At 38.9% G+C, this 10,321-nt stretch overlaps 1 long non-coding RNA gene across 1 annotated transcript; it reads left to right on the forward strand.

The window, feature by feature from the left end:
* Nucleotides 1–1,938: 1,938 nt before the first annotated feature.
* LOC107648999 (uncharacterized) lies at nt 1,939–8,635 on the forward strand. The gene is made up of 3 exons (XR_001622262.2): nt 1,939–2,759; nt 3,979–4,099; nt 5,434–8,635. It is a non-coding gene; the product is annotated as an uncharacterized LOC107648999 (long non-coding RNA).
* The last annotated feature ends 1,686 nt before the right edge of the window (nt 8,636–10,321 follow it).

A 10,321-nucleotide genomic window follows, 5' to 3' on the forward strand; every position in this document is an offset into this window, starting at 1 on the left:
TGTATAAAATCCCCAGAACTGATGTCGTCTGAGGGACAGCCTCTCCATCCATGCTGTCCTCTTGGGGGAACAGCCTTTCCCTTCATGCTGTCCTCCCAGGGAACTGCTCCCCATCTTGCTGTTCTACCTTGCTATCCTCCTGGCCACCCTCAACATTACTTTCTAAATTAATAAATCTCTTTTTGTTTTTAAGCTAAGTTTTGGAGTCATTGCATGCTTGCAAAAGGTATCCTTCCCGAACCCAAAAGGGTATCCTTCCACACCCATAACAAAGTGACTTCCCCTTGGTCACAAAGCTACCAAGGCAGAATTCAAATTCAGATCTTTCTGGCTCCAAGTCAACTCTAATCACTGTACCACCCTAGTTGACTTAGAAAAGAGTCACTTAGTCCTGCTGATAAATGAATGAATGAAGCATTTAAGTGCTCACCATATGCAACACACTGTGCTAAGTGCCAGAAATACAAATAGAAAAGACAACCTCCTAACTCAAGAAGCTGACATTCTAAGGAAGAGAAGGGAGACAACACTTTTGGAAAGTTTCCTTAGGGTTCATCAGCAAAGCAGATGTTAATATTCATCTTGCCATTTCCACTGATAAAATAATATTTTCCAGGGAGCTCTCTATACTTGATTATCCCAAGCAGAAAACTAAACTGATGTACTTACCTTTACTATTCTTAATCAATATGTCTTGAATTTTCCAAGATTCTTAGAATGTTAGAGCTGTAAGGAAAATTAAGAGTTCATCTTAGGTCTCCTCTTTCTCCCTTTTTAAAAGGGGATGATCTAAGTTTTGAGCAATAATACATGTATAACCCAGTGGAACTGCTTTTTGGCTTCAGGACTGGGGAGGAAAGAGGAAGGATCACGAATCATGTAACCATGGAAAAATATTCTAAATTAAAAAATAAATAAGTAAATTAAAATTCTGTTGAAGTGCAAAAAAAAAAGCAGATGATGATCATCTTGAGAGTTCAAGAGAAGGCTAGACCATATTATACCTCTACTCAAGGATCTTAGATGTAGAAGGGACCTCAGTGTCAACTTGAAATCTGGAGACCCCAATTCTGTCCCTGTCCCCTGAAAATTCACCTAGGGAGGTCCCAGCCTCTCAGACTGAACAATGGACTTTAAGGTACCTAAGGATCCCAGTACAGGTGGGACCTAATCATATGCTAAGAAGTTTCCCCCATTGTATCAGAGATCCTTTCTCAAGAAGACCAACACCTATGCAGGAACCATCCTTTTAGTATCCACTGTAAGTAGACTACTCCTGGATGCCCCAGCCTCTGGCTACCTCCTCTTTCCCAATCCTGCTTGCAACCTGTCAGTGTAGATTTGATGTCCTGAATTCCCCAAAAAGCATTAAAACATCCCTGAGTTCCATTGTTCTTTGGAGAATTTTCTAGATATTGATCCTCCCAGGAGATACTATCCCCAGAGCCCCAGGATGTTGACTGTGTAGTTTTTGGTGCTTGGTTCTGTGATAGCTGCCTATCATTGGACCTATCCCTTTCCTGATTAAAGACTTGGTTTTTTTCTGACTACCTTAGTAGTTCTGTGTTTTTACATCATCAAGTCCAACTCTCTCCTACAGATGAGAAAATTGATAAGTAGCAAGTCATATAGATAGTAAGAATCAGAGGGAGAATCTTGAATCCAATTTCTCTAGCCCCAGGACCAATGTTATTTCCACTCTACCATGCTGCCTGTTGCCTCTGGGATGATGATGATGATGATAGCTATTTACATAGCACTTACTATGTGCCAGCAGGCACTGGTATCCTATTTGATACTTACAACAACTCTAAGTAGATGATTGCATTATTCCTATTTTACAGATGAGGAAACAGGTAGACAAGTTAATTAACTTTGCCTAAAGTTACACAGCAAGTAACTAATATAGCTAGGTAACACAGTAAATAGTGTCAACATGGAATCTAGAAACCACAAACTTGTAGCCTAGTAAGATCTGATGAACTCCAAGTTTTAGAATTAGCTGGTAAGCTGGGGGTAGACCCCAAAACTTGTCCTAGTTCCCTGTTCCCTTCAGAATCCACCCTGAAGGGAATCTCTGATTAGTAGTTTCAGACTAAATAATAGACTTTATGTCAATCCCACTTAGGTGGGGCTAAGCAAATACTAAATAGTCTTTTTGTTTTAGGTAGTCTTCCCCATTGTATTAGAGACCCTTTCCCAAGAAGACCCACACCTGAGCTAGGACTACCCTTTTAATATCCATTGTAAGCAGCCCCTTCCCTTACACCCTAGCCTCTGGCTAGGATTCTTTTCCCAAACTTGATTGTATTCTGTAAGTATAGTTTGAATACTCCCATTTCCTTGTAACCATAGTAATGTCAGTCAATCATATTCCCCTGCCCCTCAGTTTCCAAAAAGGCATATAAGTCCCCCAAATTCTTTTGTTCCTTGGAGTTGTCAGTCTAGTGTGGTTAGTTCTAACAGGGGTCAGTGTCTAGAACAACCAGAGTTTTAATCTTCAGAATTCTGCTTGGGTGTTAGCAGGCATTTCTCCACGGAGGCCTAAGTTTGCATGGAACTCCTTTCCCTAATTAAAGAGTGGCTTTTTCTGACTATTTAATAGTTCTGTGTTTTTTCCAAGTTAACATATAGTACCCCAGATGGGACTCCGAAATCCCAACTGCCTGAGCCGCCCTGCTAACAAGGAGATCAGGACGCAAGGCACCCACACAACCCATTTGGAGTTGAGTCAGGATTCCAGCTAGCAGAGTAGCCAGGTAAGTGGCTCTTGTATTAAAGGATTTGGTCTTGTGTATTTGGAAGTGATCCACTCTTTAATTAAGGAGGCTTAAGCAGTGGTCTGTGGTTCCACAGAGGAGCCACATAATCCAGAACCTACTTGGGGGGGCTGCTGGAATGAGAAATAGCAAGTCTGTGTTCCCAGGAGGAGGTGGAGGCAGCCAGCAGCCAGCAGCCAGAGAAACCACCTTACAATACAGCCCTAAATTATATATTTTCAAAATATGAGTCTAGTGCAGGCGAATATTTACATAGATGGCAGACAGTAGCTGATTCCAAAGAGAGGCCATCAAAAATGGGACTTTTTTGATAGCAAAGAGATTATTTTTTTGCAGTTTGTTTTAAACAATGCAGGTCTTGGGATGGAAAATGCAGAAAGAGAAGTTTTTGACCAGTAGTTCCAGAGGTACCAGGAGACAATCAGAGTCCTATCATTCTCCAAGCTGAGAGAAAGGTAAAAGCAAAGAAAAGGTGAGCAGAGAGGAAAACCAGGTGGATCCAGGCAGAAGGGAAAAATCTAAGAAGTTAAACAGGGAATAAATTGAAAGTCAGATTGCCAGATTAGAGAGAAATAGAAGAGCTTAAGGAGAGTTTAAAGAACCCTGGTAGTTCACTACTCCTTTAAAGCCACCTGCCAAAAACATTCAGCCCATCTGAAGTCCCAGTTCCCCAGTTTCCTTCTAAAATCAAGGGAGAGAGGGACCCCAGGGCATTTCAAGTGAACTCCTGGGGACGTCTCTGGGGGTCTCTCACCTCTGGGACCGAGGCTGAACTCAAGAGAATGGCTAAGGAATTCCCAAAGGCCAGAGAGTCCCATGGAATTTGCTAAGGAATTCGGGGTCATTCTCTCTACTTACCAACCTGGCCTCTTAGACCTTTATCAGCTAGCCCAAATATTGGTGGACCCAGAGGATGCAGATCACTAGTTTAAGATGACCCAATAAGAAAATTCTTTAGAGCACATAAATCAGTTAAAACTTAGAAAGAATGGCCTCCTGCAAGAAACCAGAAAAGTTGGGGAGGCCTTATTAGAGGCTATTTCCAAGGCTTTTCCAAAGCCTGTCAACAGGGAAAACATTCAGGTTTACACTCAAAAAGTGGGAGAATCAGTTTTTGTTTTTGTTTTTTTTGTCCTTATGATGAGTTTCTGTCTACATTTGAAGCCCCTGATACTATAGTCTCACTCTTGGTTTTTAGATGTTTTCCTTTCAGGTACCCAACCAAAAGGCAGAAGGAGAGAAGGTGTTATTTTTGCAAAAAGCCTGGACACCTGAAGAGAGATTGCAGGTAGCTGCTAAGCAAGATGAAATGGTGCCAGGTAAGTTTTAATGCCCCTCAGAAGGATTATCCCCCAAAAGGTTCCAGCCTTTGTAGTTCACTTATAGAAAAAAAAGAGGCCCAAGATTCATAATTTTACATATTAGTTTTTTACCAGTTTTGAAATGGTTAAAGTAAAAAATTATATTAAGAGCAGTTAATTTTTAATGATGTTGGTAATAAGATACATTTATTCTAGGTGTTGACCCTTTATATGAATACTATGATTTTACATTTTTAGAGAACAAAGTTTTTCTGATTAATGTATATTTGGGTAGGGTACGAGGGTAGGAGGAAGCTTAATTTCTGTTAGTCTAACTGCAGACCTGATTAGTCATTGTGTTGTTGTAAAAAGACAAGGCATATTTGGGAAAAGGCTTGGCTTTAAAAGGGTAAGGAAACCCTAAGCATTTTTAAACTGACCAACAATGTTCCACTTTAGCCATGTGAACATAAAAACATTGGTGAATATATATATCAAATATTTGACATCAATTGGGTGGATGTTGAAAATTTATTAGAAATCTTTTTGACAGAGAGAAAAATAAAATCATCTCTCTTGCTAATCAGGACCAAAGGATAAGAGCAATTCATTGGCCTACCCAAGATCCTAGAACCCCAATAATGAAGAACATTACACAAACTATGCCAGGCCAGAGAAGCATTATTAATAGAGATGAAAGCTTGCTCTGATAGACCTGATACCTGGTCAAAATTCAAAAGCATTAAACAAAAAAAAAAACAATGAAAATCCCTCCCAATATATGGATAGACTTACTGAGCTGGGAGGCAGATATATAGACCTGGATTTGTCCTGAGAAAGCGATATTAGACAACTACATAGATAATTCATTAAGAATTGTTGCAAAGTGGTTAAAGACTACTTTAAGACTAGCTGTTCCCAAATTGGGACTTTATGGACCCCATAGAATTGAGAAGGGGATCAGTTTATGTTTTTAAGGACCATGAATATAAACATGAGGAGAATAATGAAGCAATGGAAGCCTTAAAGAAAGAAAATAAAATTTTAAGAGAAAAACTGGAAAAAGGAAATCATGGAGTGACTATAGCTTCTTTGTAGGAATCTATAGATCCATCATTAATGTGTCACTTCTGCGGAAAAAATAGTTACATAATAATGGTCTATAGAAACTAGAATCAGATATTAAATAATATGAATTTTAGGAATAATAATAATTTCAAAAATAACAGACATAACAATAATCATAATAAAATAATTACAGAAATACTACTCGAAATGTGAAAAATGATAATACACAACAAAATCCCCAACAACAATATATCAAAAGTTGAACTCATCCATGTTATACCTAGGGTGAAAATTCCCCTCAGCATGGAGGATCACAAAGGAATACCAGAGGTGTATGTAAAGAATTTCTAGCATTTTGGAGCAACTCAGCCTGCCTGGGAAGGTCCATTTCAAGTACTGTTTACCACTGCAACAGCTATAAAATTTGAAGAAAAGGATTCTTGGATTCAATGCTCACATGTAAAGAGAGTACCTTCTATTGAAACTGATTGACTGTATCTTGTCACAGGCATTGGAGATAAAAGGCCATAGACAAGTGGACACTGTTTCTGGGAATACACTGAATTACTGAATTTTTTTATTTTCAATAGAATATTTGAATTTTTTTCTTCCCCTTTCTTATTTCTTGGACTTAAAGTACATATAATCAATATTAATCTTTTTCTGATTTTGCAGTAATATAAAATTTAAAAATATATTTATTCTAATATTAATGCATACCCAAAAGCTTTAAACTATTGAAACCTGCCATTTATTGATAAATGTTATGGGACTGTGATGAATGATTGTGTCTGATTCCAGGAGAAGGGATCATAAAGAGCCACTGCAGTGCCAGGAAGAGGACAAAAAGCAATCTGCACAGTGCCTATGAGCACAGTCACACATTTGGACAAGTACCAAAGTTTGGCTACCATCCTGGCTCCCCTATCCCTGAGTGTGGAGGTTAAATCAGATAGGGAAACACATTTTACTTTTACACAAAAATCTAGTCCTTTTTTCCCTCTTAAAGTATGACAACTTCCTGTAGTCCTGGCTGCCAATGGGTAAGTGTAATATCACTGCATTTGTCTTACAGACTTGTGGGACAGAAATTACTTTAATTGAACCCTGATTTAAGAAGCTGTTATGGATTTATTCTTGTTTACTCAGAAATTTTCCCTACATAAATTTTGATTTTTTTTAACCAAAATTTAGTTTTTCTCTTTTATTTGGGTTTTTTTATGTTTTGGGTTTTTCTTTTGATAATTAACTCATACACCCCATAACTCAACCATGCATCCTAAGTTTATCTGGGTGTTGGTCAACACCCTTCACAGGGGGGTATTGTATATTTTTCATAAAATCCACAATTTAAAATTTTGTTTCAGAAAAATTTCAGGGAAAGAAGTATGCTAACTCTTTGAATCCAGAAAATGAAGTGTTTGGAGAAAATGCCTGCAGAAACCTACACTGCATCAGAGAATCCAGAATGAACTTTGAGGTGTAATTGATTGAACTGAAGGGGGTTGGACACATTTATTTTGAATGTAAACTTTTATGCCAAAGGGGACTGCCCTCTAATTGGCTTTTTGTCAATTTGCCTAGCAAACATTGGTTTTTCTCTCTCTTTCTTCTATTTCTTTCTTATCTTTAACTATTGTAGTTTCCTCTTAGAAGGGGCAATATTATATGCACCTGTAGTTAGAAGATTTTTAGGGGTATAAGATGATAATGTCAAATGATCCTTTGGGGAGACTAGTCTCCCCAAAGGATCACAAGGGAATGTAAAGATGGAATTAACTCTTCACTCACCTACTTTTAAATTTAATCACCAGAAGCAAAAACACCCTTACTTAATTCCTAAGTGGGAGAGATCCGCAACCCATGTGCTAAAATTCTGACAACTCAGAAATGACTGACTGCCCCCTAGGCAGTCCTAAGCAAAATTATAGACTGCAATTGGTCCCTGTCAAGTAGATAAAGGCACAGGAAATAATGAAAAGAAAAGTGGCTTTAAAAGTGGCTGCAACTTCCTGTGAGTGAGTCTTTTTGAAGCTCTAGAGGCTAGTGGAGGATCTTCCTCAGTGTGTGAGATTTAAAATGGTTGAGGTCTTAAATTGTAGTGATTAAAATAGTGGAAGATATAAATTATGATAGATATAAGAGAGGGTGAGTAAATTTGACCGCAGAAAATATGTTTCACTACAGTGTCTTGGTTTTTAAATCAAATATAAGATGGTTGCCGGGGAAATATTCCCAATTATTCAAATACCCAAGTCAACTGGGTTTTATAGAGATTTTTAATTAATAATATAATGAGGAATGAGAGAAAGAATAGGAAAAGAATAATTATGAAGGGCCTCAAGCCAATATGGCCTAGACCTGAGTCTTAAGAGAGAGAATCAGTTAGTCAGTCTTTTAACACTCACCACAAGGTCTGCCTAAACAAGGATTCTGGTGACACCAGGCCAGCTCCATCTCAGCTGACTTCACCAGAGAGCCTTCCAGCCAGAGACTGTTCCAAAGGGCCTCGCTCCAGAGCCTCCAGAGGGACAGAGTCTCCTTAGAGGAGCTCCAGGGAGATCTCCTTAGAGATTGTCCTCCAAGAGCTTCCCTTCTCCAGAGCCTCTCTCAAGAGATTTTTCCCAAGCGGTCCTCATCAGAGATCCTCCAAAAGGATTTCTCCAAAAGGATATCTATCTTCAAGAGATTCTGCTTTTTCTTATATAGGGGTTTTTCTCCTATGTCACCTCCCCTAAGTCCCTACATCTACCAATCACTGTAGATGCTTTCCAAAGGACTACCCATCTGAATTCCTGCTAAATCGACAAATCTCCTCAGTAAGTCTGAACCAGTGAAAACACAGCTGAGTCAACTAATCTCATTAAGACAAAACTTGCCCAACCCTTTTAGGTACCTAGCATCTCATTGTATCAATTCTAAAAACAGGCCTGGCTCAAAGAACTCCTTGCCCCACCATAAGCATGGATCCAAGTACTTTCATTGTTTAGCAAGGAGTTTTTTTCCCCTAAAGCAGTCTTAAGTACGGTTGGAGTAGAGGTCCTCCCATTTCTGATCCTGGCGAGTTCTCACATCAAAATGGGGAATGTATCTCAGTAGGGAATTTGTTCCAATTAAGAATTCCCTGATGGGGAAATTCTTAACATTCACAAGTCTGAGAGATTTCAAGATTTACAAGTGTGGACCTAGGACTATAGCATTTGGTAAGATAGCTTTTGGATTTTCCCCTTTGTACTACCCCTTTTGACTTTTCATTCCCCTTTTGTGGTTGAATGAAAAGCTGACTCCTTTTCCTGGCTTCTGGAGAGATTAGTTTCCAGAGGAGGCCTCATGGTTATTCACCACCAGGTCCTCAGCTTGAGTTGAGCCAGGCACCAGAAAAACATTTCGGGTGATTAGCTAGACTGCTTATTCTACCCTCTTTAACATTTCCCTACTTTACTCTTTCCCTCTATTTTGTAAATAAAGCTGTTAAATAAAAAGTCATTTTTGACTTGAGTTATAATTTCAGCATCCATATTCTCTAGTATTTTAGTAAAACCATTAATTTTAACCCTTACAGTGCTTTTGCTTTGCTTATCTGTACCTTTTCAGTGTTTCATATTTATCCCTTCTTGATCTATTAGTTAGCCTCAATGTTCCTCTAATTCAGCATTTCTTTTCTACTCATCATTGTACAGGCCAGCCAAATCTTTGTCTCTGCCTCTTAGAATCTATGCCTTTCTTCAAAACTCTGCTCTACCACCGACCTATGCAAATCCCATCCTGATCTCCCAATCCTTAGAGTTCTTACCTTCCTCAAATTATATTATATTCATTTATCTGTTTATGTTATACTCTTCCCCAGTGTGTGCTAGGGGACAGGGAAGCAAGATGCCATCAACCTTGCCCATTACCAGAATTTATCACCTAACTTTTAACTCTTTTGAGCCAGTATCTGGTGCAAAAGTGTGCTGTTGTTAAACTGGGAAAAAACAAAACAACAACACAGAGTTATTAAATAGTTAGAAAAACCACTCTTTAATTATGGAGAGGAATTCAGCACTAAATTAGGCCTCCTCACAGAGCTGCGATACAAATCCAGCTCTGGTCACTGAACTCCTGGGAGGGCCACTGTGCGAGATGACAACTCTGAGGAACAAAAGAATTTGGGGGATTTATATACCATTTGGGGAATCCAGGGACAGGGAAAGATGACTGATTGACATTGCCATGGCTACAAGGAAATGAAAGTGTTCAACCTGTACTGACAGGATACAATCAAGCTTGGGAAAGGAATGATAGACAGAGACAAGGGTGTCAGGGAATGGATTATTTACAATGGATACTAGAAGGATGATCCCTGCCCAGGTGTTGGTCTTCTTGGGAAAAGGTCTCTGATACAATAGGGAAAACTTAAGACAAAAAGGATTTAGCATTTGCTTTGCTTTACCTAACAGGGATTATCATTTACTTTAAGGTCTATTATTCATTCTGAAACTGCTAGTCTGAGATTCCCTTCAGGATGAATTCTCAGGGGAACAAGGACAGACTTGGGGTTTCCAGTTTATAAGCTAACCCTAAACTTGGGGGGTTCTCTTAGATTTCACATCTACACTAAATAGTTAAATGATTAGAAAAGCCTGCCATAAATATAGTTAAAAGTTTACTCAGAGTGGCAGCTAGGTAGCTCAGTAGATTGAGAGCAAGGCCTAGAGAGAAGAGGTTTTAGATTCAAATCTGCCCTCAGATACTTCCTAGCTGTGTGAACCTAGTCAAGCCACTTAACCCCCATTACCTAGCTCTTACCACTCCTCTCCCTTGGAACCAATACACAGTGTTGATTTTAAGAGGGAAGGGAAGAGTTTAAAAAAAATTTACTCAAAGACTTGTTTAGGACTTTGGTAATATCTTCTTTTATATGTGTATGCACTTTTTATTTTCAGCTAGCCAATCCCAAACTCCCCTTCCAATTCAATTGGAGAAATGTTTTTTTAGTACTTTATAAGTAAACAAAGGGCATAAGCAACTTTTAAAAAAAAACAAACTCTTCTCTTCCATCTTAGAATCAATACTGTCTATTGGTTCTAAGGCAGAAGAGTGGTAAGGGCTAGGCAACAGGGTTCAAGTGATTTGCCCAGGGTCACACAGCCAGGAAATGTCTGAGGCCATATTTGAACTCCGGACCTCCCA

Source organism: Monodelphis domestica, chromosome 4 (genome assembly GCF_027887165.1).
Source record: "Monodelphis domestica isolate mMonDom1 chromosome 4, mMonDom1.pri, whole genome shotgun sequence".
NCBI lineage: Eukaryota > Metazoa > Chordata > Mammalia > Didelphimorphia > Didelphidae > Monodelphis > Monodelphis domestica.